This window comes from Gossypium arboreum, chromosome 13 (assembly GCF_025698485.1).
Source record: "Gossypium arboreum isolate Shixiya-1 chromosome 13, ASM2569848v2, whole genome shotgun sequence".
In the NCBI taxonomy this organism is placed as follows: Eukaryota; Viridiplantae; Streptophyta; class Magnoliopsida; order Malvales; family Malvaceae; genus Gossypium; species Gossypium arboreum.
In genome coordinates, this window is record NC_069082.1 from 11992717 (window position 1) to 12003784 (window position 11068).

Here is an 11068-nt window from a genome sequence, read left to right on the forward strand (position 1 = left end):
TTTAATTCATCTGACAATCAGAATACAATACCAACTATGTTTTAATCCGTTCATTTCAACCATAGGGTGTGACCCTATAGGTTCTTGTAACGTTAGCAGTAATATTAGAACGATTCTAATGTTACAAACAATGAGTGGCATCTAGCAATGCATCATTGGTACCTAAGTTACGAGAAGTCATGATTTGACATAACCTTTTATGATTAACCTTTCATGTATTAATCCTTAAGTCTTATATCTTTGGAATGGACACAAGTCATGGAATAGTCACACTTGCATAGTCCATCCCATGTTTCTTGATACCTTAAGTGAACTATGATACACAAATAAGTATGACATCTCATATCAACTTATTTGAGCATGGCCATGCATTTCTAGTCTCACTCAATCAAGTGGCCTAAGATAGTAGGAGGGACTTATCCTATATTGATCAACCATATCCCTCTACATAGATTGTGGTATATCCAACATTAGTCTTTATAGAACAACCAGTTACGATGTTCGTTTGACTATATCAAAATATACAACTCACGATGTTGGGATAATGATGATCTCAAGTATGAGGATCATATACATATTAATCACTATGAGTAATGTTGTGACAATTACATAATAATCCAAGAAACATACTCATAGCAGGTCAGTCCAATATGTTGTTCTCTAACACACATATTCATGCATTGATTTTGACACTCCATATCAATGATAACTCTTTATTATCAATCAACTACATGTTAGTCTTAATGCATTATTGTTGTCCTATCCAACAATAATACTTGACTAAGGATCTTTTAAGAATAATCATTTATTCTCAAGACATTATTATAAAACAGTTTATTTATGTACACAGAAAAGAAACTGAAATAATAATGGCAACGCCTTATATCAATAAACATGATAAATCAAGTATGTTATTACAACCATCTCGTGATTGATCTTTGGGCATACTCTTACACACTAGTAATTGGTCTCCTATTCGATTGTTTAAAACAATTTGTCACATGTAAAATTATGTGCTATTTTGTGCAAGTATACACGTTGGTTCAGGTAATAAAGTGATGAGTGAGTATTGTTCCCATAAGGATCGGATTTAGGCACAAAGATGGTTAAGTTATTCTAATGAAATGCTATGGCAAATTAGCACTAAGAATGCAAAGGCAATTTCAAGAGTAAAAATGCAATGGCAATTACGAGAATAATTGCGTAAATAAAATAATATATATGAAAAAATAAACAACTAAGAATGCTATGGCAAAGATACTATGACAAAGGATTAGGGATACACAATGTTGATTTGGACTGCCGGAATTACTAAGAATTTACCCTTACTATCACTAATGCATCAGCAAAATCGTACTTAATCTGTTGCTCAGAGAGTTCTAAAGTGGTATGCTTCTTTTGAGAGCAAAAACCTCAAGTTACCTTACTGTTGGCGATATATGTCTATAGGCCTTTAGCATGGCATCCTATATTGTTTTCTTATATATGATTGTTGCTCTATGTCTAGAATCCACTAAAAGTATCTGTTGAGTACTTGTTTAAATCATTCAACCATAGTCTAACTAATCGAACCTTTCCAGAATTAGATTAATTTAAAGGTATGATGCACAGTCGACTATGTCTAGGGATTGCACATATACAATTTAGAAATAAGATCAGTTGAATAAAACAGTAACCTAATACAGATTTATGCTTCAACCATTAAAGAAAAATAAAGGTTTTATCAAAGTAATCCTAACCCTATGAGATTTAGCTCATAGGTTGGCAAATAAAATTCAACACCAAAATATTTTCCAACACCATTTTCATCATTCAATTCACGGAAGAAAAAATTAAGAAATTTGAAAGACTTCCGAAAGATAGATTTTGCGTGTCCAGTTCACATTTCAATGGCACAATGTCCTATGGTGGTTGAGAGGGATTGCCTTCGTCTTTATCTTTCCTTCTCTACTCAGCTGCTACCCTCTATTTTTGCCTAAGGCTCTCTCATTTTTTTCTTGTTCCCCTCTTGTTCTGTTCGTATTTTTAGGTTTCCTCTTTTGGCTTTTTATAGGCTTTTCCCTAGGATAAATCCAACAACCTAATATTATCCTCTCCTCTTTTTTAGATTTTTTTTTTTGGTTTAAAATCCCTTCCTTTAAGATAGGTGGTTATCAACTAATTATCTCATGATCTTTTTCCTATTTTTAAATTCTTTTTCTAGGATAAAAACCAACAGCTCATGATTTATCGTCTTATCTTTTCTGGGTAATTTTTTTCTAGTACAAATACAGTTGGGCTGAAACTGGTATGCATTGAGTGTTGACTCAGTCTTCCTCTTGGAATCACGAATTGCCACAGCATATAAGTCAGCAAACTATCCACCCTTTTACCCCAACAAACCTTCACTCATTTATTTCTTGTTTCTTATCCTACACCTGTAAATCCACCAGACACAGCCCATCCACAAGCAAATATAAGTAACAAATAACATTTAAAAATAGTCTGAGCTCCCAATACAATGATTAAGGAAAAGTACTAATGAAATAACTTAAAGTGAAACTATATGTACTTAAGTACAGGCAATTAGCCAGGTCTAAAAGCATGAAATATAACTCTTTTCAAGAGTTATCATAGTTCCATCTCTTTCTCATCTTTTTTTTAAAGATGACTTCATTCTCTTTGGAAAGGCGGAAGAAAATCAAGTGAGAGTCCTTAAAGAAGTGTTGAATATGTTGATGTTTATTCGGGTCATAAGGTTAACATACAAAAATCAATAATTTTCTTTTCTAGAGGGGTTGAGAAAGTTCTTAAAAGGTGCATTAGCAATTGCTTGGGTTTTAAAAGATTTAGAATCTCGGTTCGTATTTAGGAATTCCCCTTTACCATGACAAGGCGACAAATAAAACTATGCGCTTTATGGTGGACAAGGTGCACAGCAAACTGTGTAGTTGGGATGCTAGATAACTCTCTCTAGCTAGCAGAATAACTTTAGTGTAGTTGGTTTTGCTCTCAATACCCCGCTACTTTATGCAGTCGATGATAATTCCAAAAGGTTTGTGCAATGAGATTGAATGTATTGTTAGACAATTCATCTGGGGTTCTTCTAGTGGTTCTAAAAAGATAATCTTGGTTGGTTGGGATTTGGTTTGCTAACCCAAATCACATGGTGGGCTTGGTATAAGGTCATTGTGTGATCATAATACTTCATTTATGATGAAGTTGGGTTTTAACATTGTGTCTAATTCTTTTGCTCTATGGGTTAATGTTCTACGATCAAACTATGAGGTTTAACGCGGTTTACCAGAAACATTATCGAGAGGACAGAGTTCTTTTTTATGGAGATCGCTTTCAAAATTTTGGCCTCTTATTTAGGAAAACCTTTTTTGGTCTGTTGGAAATGGTAGGAGTATTAACTATTGAAAGGATCCTTGGACTCCAAATATTAGGCCTATGTGTAGAAAGATAGTTCCTAATTCTAATCTAGATATGGAATGTACTATCAGTGATATGACTATAGAAAATGGTGACTGGAATTTAGAATTTCTTCAGTTTTGGGTTTCAGAAAAGGTCATTCAGCAAATTGTGGGATTCCACCACCGAAGCCAAATTCTGGCACAGACAGGGTTATTTGGGGGGCACCTCATTTGGTTCGTTTTCTATTAAAAGTGCATATGAGAAGCTACAAGAAAGGAAATGGAATTTGAAAGAAGTAGCCTGGAAGCGATCATGGAAGTTTAAAGGTCCACAAAGGGTTAGAATATTTATATAGTTGGCCCTTAAGTAATGACTACTTACTAATGCAGAGAGGACAAAAAGAGGAATAGGAATAGGTCCTGCTTGTGGAATTTGTAGGCATGAGTATGAAAATGTGTTACACGTTCTTTGATATTACAATACAATGTGTTGCATGTTCTTCGATATTACAATGCAGCTAGAGATATTTAGAATAAGTTAGTTCCAACAGGTAAATTTTTTTTCAGGTACTTTCCAAGAATGGATGGAGTAGAATCTCAACAATAAACAATCTAATGATTTCATAGGAGGAGTTAATTGGCAATGCTTATTTGGGATTATTATCTCGCGCATTTGGAAGAATTAGAACCTCTACAACTTTCAGGGTATGTCTTGGAATGTTGACATAGTTATCAAAGTCTCTCTAAGTTGGATAAAACAATTTATTTCTGTGACGAACCCGTATACACTCAAGCCTTCAAGATTGATTGTTATTCCTTTGCCTAATAGTTGGATAAGCTTGAATACAGATGGCTCGGTTAGAGCAGAAGATGCGTTCGCCGCAATAAGTGGGCTTTTGCCTGACCAAAATAGGAGATGGATAATTGGTTTTAATAGATATTTAGGCAATTGTGTTGTACTTGGCTCTAAACTCTGGGGCATTTAAGGTGGATTGAAACTTGCACTAGATGGGCAGTTCAAGAGAGTCTTAATTCAGATAGATAGTCTTGAAGTAGTCAACATCATTCAGGTTAGTGATCGCGAGAGCTTTAATTTGGCCTTGGTAATGAGAATTCATTCATTATTGAAACTCATAAGTCACTAGAGTATTAAGCATATTTCTCGAGAAGAGAATAAAGTCGCAAACAAGATCATTAAAATAATGCAAGACAGAAGAATTGGTTTAAGATTTATGGAGGACCCTATCTCGATATTTTACTCTTAATGTTTGTTATTTGAGTTGTAATTATTTTCCATCAAAAACAAAGTTGTCACTATTTATAATGATGAATTATGTCTCTTAAATTCAAAAGTTATGACACTTGATTGTTAATAAATAGTCATAATTATTCAATAGATATTTACTTTTACTTGAATAATTATGTTTATTGCTAAAAATATGACTATCCATTTGGGTAGTTATATCCCTATGAAGAGGAATGAGGCCTATTATAAATAGGAGTGAAATTTCATTTATATTATACACCCAAAAACATAGAAACAAAGTTTCTTTCTATTCTCTCATTATCTTTTCTATTCCTAGATTGTTCTATAAAGAATTATTGCATAAATTCTTTATAGAAATTGATATATTTGCTATGTTCCACTCAATGTTCAATGGATTGTTTCCGTTAATGCAAAACGTAAATAGTCATTGGGCTTCATTGTATCCTTAAGTTTCATTTATCAGTAAGTCTTTTGCACACGATAATATAGGTAGGGGCGAATAAAATCTTAAAGAAAGTGACATTGATAGACACTTTGAAGCTTTCATTAATTTCTTATAAATTCATTTTTATTCTCACACACCAATACTTGGTTCATCTCTAAAAATATTAGAAAATTAAGGAAGGAAAGAAAGAATATTAGAATTTGTTGGTGTAGTTTTAAAATGAAATCTCATTCCTATTTATAGGAATTTTTATATCTCTTCATAGAGACATCTTTTAATAAGTGTCTTTCGAATAATAATGTCTTTAAAATAAATACGTAATTATTCATTTAATATTATAACTATTCAAATAATATTATTTAAATAGTTATAATTATTTTTCAAAAATCAAATAATATAATTTTTCATTAATTACACTCATTCTTATTGAAATACTATAAATATTTGAAAATATTCCAATAATCACCACATTTTTGGTCTAGTGCCATAAGTCTCACAATTTCTACTTGGTTTCCAATTAACGGTACTCTTTCCCATTACAGCAAGCTCCCCCTCGATCTTGCTTTAACGTGGAGTTCCCTGGTGATGGATCTCCTTTACTGCTCCATGAAATTAATGAAAATTTTGCATCCATCTTCATACCAAAGAGAAACGTATCTGTTGGTATCACCAAAGCTTTGCCATAGATTTGTCCTCAACCGTTCATCGAGTAGAATGAAGTTTCCAGTATCGTTAAGCTTCGGATAACTTCAATTGGCCATTTGCAATAGATAAAACTCCAGTCCTATCTGAAACTGGAGTTTCTCTGTTAGCAACCCAAAAAACTATTTGTGGATTGGAAGCATACCACATCCTCACATTAGAGCCTCTTGGTGGTCTAAATTAAAGAACCCCAATTCAAACCTATTTCCAGCTGAAACAAGAGTTTGTCCATCTGAAAGGCAGCTTTTTATTGAAATATTATCTCTAGCAAAGCAACCTTGAAGAGCAGAAAACAAAATCAAAATTGTATTGCAACATAAGATGGCAGAAAGGGTTTTAAGTACTCCTTTGTCTATCATGCACATTGGTCATTCCTCATTCCTCATTTCCTACAATCTGAGTCTGGTAGTATGTAATGTGAAAGCAGGTACTACAATGCAAGTTGCATCTGGTATTTGGTTTTTCTTAAGCGCAGGGAAACTGATATGTTTGAATGTTGGATATGTACTTGAAATATGTTCGGCCCACTTTATTTAATTTGTTGGTTGCAAATGATGCATCCTCAAAATTTAGAGAATTAGAGGCAATAAAATATTAAGAATCGACAACTAAAATTTTTGTTTAAAAACCGGTAAAATCGATTTTTATTATATTCTTGTTTTTAAATTCTTGTATGAACGTAAGAATGAGCCCTCCTCTGGATATTGGACCGTCCGACCAATGACTACTGAATTTATATTTGTTAGGGAGTCCTGGGCTTCCAATATCAAATCACGAGGGAATTCACGTGGATCGGATTCATTTTCGAATTTTGATTTATTTAAGGCTAATGTTTTAAATTAGTATTTTTGGGTTTTTTTAATTCATCTTTTAAAATTTGATGACATGTACAAATCGAGTTTAGCCATATAGCACACTTGCCATATAATCAACTGATGTTCTTTTTATTTGTAATAACTTCATTAGTCCACTTTATTTAATTTTAATGGTATTCAAGTATTAATTTAAAAAAAAGCATACATATTAATTTCAATGTTGAAGTGAAATTTAAGTACCCAAAAATACAAATAAACAAACTATTCTATTTAGTTATTATAACAAAATAAGGGCAAGTATATATATATACAAATATATTAATATTATTTAAAATAAATCATTAAAATAATATATATTTATTTATATTGTTGTTTAAATATTTTACTGAATTAATATCTCTCATCAACCGAATTCTAATTCAATTATGAAATTAAAAAAAACCTTAACATTTTATAAAATAATAAATATTACTATAAGTGTGTTTTTACTATTATATTTTCATATAAAATACACATATTTGATATTTAAGCCTAAAATATCATTAACAAAAGAAAATATTATTATCAATATTTTCATTTTATCAGTTCAATCAAAACCTCATTTATACTCTTTTACAAATATGTTTAAATAAATATTTGTATGGAACTTCGTGTGTTGGATTAATGGATAGAGTGTTTAACGTCTCAAGTGTAGCTTAAGTTCGAATCCCGTTAGTCACATTGTTATTAGAGCTTTGTGATAAACCATAATATATACATATTTTTACCCCATACTTGGCATATTTTTGGATGATTTATCATAAGATTTAATAAATTTGACACTCCTAATCCTTTAATTTCATGTTTTATACTCAAGAGAGCTTAGGAAAGCGAAAAGAGCAAGAAACAACAAACAAAATGAGCCTAATTCAGTGTTTCACACGGCCTAGGCACTCCCACACGGGTAATCCACACGCCCGTGTGTCATGGCCGTGTCGACATTAAAACACGTCAGAATTGCACGCGGCCTGAGTACCTTCACACGGGCGTGGCATATGACCATGTCTCTGTCGAGCCCAAGTCTAATTCTATTCAGAAAAAACTAATTTTGGGATATTTTGGGCATTCCAAAGTCTATATAAAACACCCTAGAAGAGGATCAAAAGGGGACACGGAGAGTAAAAGGCAGAGAATACTTGAAGACAGCCATCAGAATTAGCTCGAAAGAAGGATCTACTTCAAGATCGAAGATCTCCATTCAATTTCTTTAGAAGTTTTTGGGTTTCTTTATGTTTTGTTGTTTTCCCAATTTTGAGATGTTTTCCCCCATTGTTATGAACTAAATTCCCTAAATACCTAGGGAAGATGAAACCTAAAACGAATCTTATTATTTTTTGAATAATATGATAAATACTTGTTCTTATTCTTGATTATGAGTTTTAATCCTTACTTTAATATTTTAGGATATTAATTAAGGTTTTGATGTGCTTATTCAGTGGAGCAGAAGTCCCTGTTTAAGAGTAGATCTTTCATAATTAAGTGGAGTTTATTGCAATCCTAGAGATAGGACTACATAAATCTGTCAGATTAGAGTCAAATCTAATAAGGGAATCTATAGATCGAGTTAATGCGACAATATATGTTTTAATTAGAAAGAGATTTCAATTAATCAACCTAGAGTTAGTTGTTCTTAGTCTCGAGAGAGATATTAACATAAATCAGGATTTCTACAGATTAAGTCAAGTGAATAAATCTTCTAATTCAGAAGTAATAAGTGAAGTCTAGGATGATTCTTCCTTGGGTATTGTCTTTTCCATCAGTTTTTCAACAGTATTTTCTAACTTTTACCGCAATTGTGTTCTTAATTAAGTAAATCGTTAATCTTAGTTTAAAAATATCCATTTAATTATTGGGCTAGATAATAGAAAGATAGTAATTACTAGTACTTTTTGTCCTTATGGATACGATATTTCCGGTCTCACCACAACTATACTACTGTTCGATAGGTGCGCTTGCCTTAGTCGAAGTTTTAGTTAGTTTAGCGACCATCAAGTTTTTGGCACCGTTGCCTGAGACTAAGATATTAGGAATGTTTAAATTTTATTACTTTAGCCATTTTTTCTTATTTTTATTGCAAATTACTTTTTGTTTTAATTTAATTTTTACTTCTCTTCTAATCTCCCTGTTATTTGCTTCTGGCAGGAATCTCTAGTTTATAATTAGAAGGAACCCGTCAGGACCGTTGCTATTTGACAGTGAGATAGAAAGTACAGCTCGCAAAAATTGAAGAGAAATAAGGCAAAGCCTACAGTATATAGAGGAAGAGCAAGAGGACGTGACTGATATACCGAAGAGATGGCGGACAATCCGAATAATCTGCTAACTCCTGTAGTTGTTGCAAATCCAGTAAATTAGAATCCTGCTCATCGTACTATGTATGATTATGCTAAGCCTACTTTAACAGGAACTGAATCGAGTATTGTTAGACCTGTTGTTTCTACAAATAATTTTGAACTGAAACCTAACACGATTCAAAATGATACAATAGTTTGTTTAGTTTGATGGTTTGCAGGACGAGGATCCAAACACCTATTTAGCAATTTTTTTTGGAATTTTGCGACACCTTTAAGATCAATGGCATTTCTAACGATGCCATTCGCCTTCGGTTGTTTCTCTTTTCATTATGGAATAAAGCTAAATAGTGGTTAAACTCATTACCACGAGGGTCAATCACTTCTTGGAAAAAAATGGCCGAAAAATTTTTGCTTAAATATTTTTCGCCGGCTAAAATGACTAAATTGAGGAATGATATCTCTTCTTTCGTGCAGATGGATTTAGAAACATTTTAGGATGCATGTGAGAGATACAAGGATTTATTGAGAAGGTGCCCTCATCATGGGTTACCTTTATGGTTACAGGTTCAGACCTTCTACAATGGTGGAACCTTAAACAACAAAACACCTGAAAAGGCTTACGAATTTATTGAAGAGATGTCACTAAACAACAAAACACCTCGACGTGGTCACTATGCTATCTAACTAAGTAGAACTGTTGAATAAAAATATTGATGGTTTGTATGATTCTACTCAGGTACATCCAGTGATGAGGTGTGATTCAAATGGAGGAGAGATGCACAACACAAACTATCCATCCTTCAACCTTAGCACCGAGGGAGAAATAGTCCACTATATGGGTAACAATTCTAGACCTCAGAATAACTCTTATAGTAAAACTTACAATACATGTTGGAGGAACCATCCCAATTTTTCATGGGGTGGTCAAGGAAATCAAAGGCCACAGCACCCTCTAGGTTTTCAACAACCACCGTACCAACAGGAGAAAAAGCCGAACCTTGATAAGATGCTTACAAAATTTATCTCAGTGTCAGAAACTCGTTTTCAAAATACAAAGACAGCATTTAGAAATCAGCAAGCATCGATTCAAGGGCTCGAAACTCAAATAGGTCAGCTTGCTAAGTTGATCTCTAAACCATAGCAAGGTGGCTTGCCCAGTAATACAGAAACTAACCCAAAGGAGCAACTCCATGCCCTCACTGTGCGCGATAAATAAGGGTTAGCTGAATCTAAATTTGAAACGAGGTAAGAAGCTGTTGTAAGCAATGGTAAGGTTGAAGTGAGTTATGGAACACAAAAGCTAGTAAGCAAAGAATATAGACCTTGTGTGCCATACCCCAATGCGACAAGGAAAGACCATACAAAAAAAATCGGTAAATTCTTTAAACTACTTAAAAAATTACATATTAACTTACCGTTTATTGAAGCTCTTTCAAAGATGCCAAACACAGTTAAATTTTTAAAAAAGCTTTTAGAAAACAAACGGAAGGTAGTTGAGTCATCGCATGTGGAGTTAAATGTAGTTGGCTCAGCTATTTTGTAAAACAAGCTACCCAACAAACTGAAAGATCCAGAGAGTTTTACAATTCCTTGTCTACTTGGTAGTTTGAATGTTAATAATGCTTTAGCTGATTTAGGGGCAAGTATTTATGTCATGCCCTACAAGATGTTTAAGCAGCTAGGACTAGGGAAACTCAAACAAACTAGGATGAGCATACAATTAGCTGATAAAACTATTAGATTTCCTAGGGGTATCGTTGAAAATGTGCTTGTTAAAATTGACAAATTCATATTCCCAATCTATTTCGTTGTCTTAGGCATGGATGAGGACAGTAACGTACCCTTAATTCTAAGCAGACCCTTTTTAGTAACTGCCAGATCTATCATTAATGTTGAAATATGTGAACTCACACTTCGGGTAGGCGATGACATGATTAAACTCAAAGCTTGTGATTTTGACAGAAAGACTAGTGATCGAGATGATTACACAAGTTTTTTTAATGTGAGAACATTGTTGTTCAACCCTCTTTGCAGGAAAAACTTTCGAGAAGTACAAATGAGCCACGTTCTAGTCTATGTAATGACAAGACTATCCATGAAGAGCGAAGGCT

At 33.3% G+C, this 11068-nt stretch overlaps 1 non-coding gene across 1 annotated transcript; it reads right to left on the reverse strand.

Annotated features, from left to right (window-relative positions):
• Positions 1-9398: 9398 nt before the first annotated feature.
• On the reverse strand, positions 9399-9505 carry LOC128287162 (small nucleolar RNA R71). The gene has a single exon (XR_008277858.1). It is a non-coding gene; the product is annotated as a small nucleolar RNA R71 (small nucleolar RNA).
• Positions 9506-11068: the final 1563 nt, after the last annotated feature.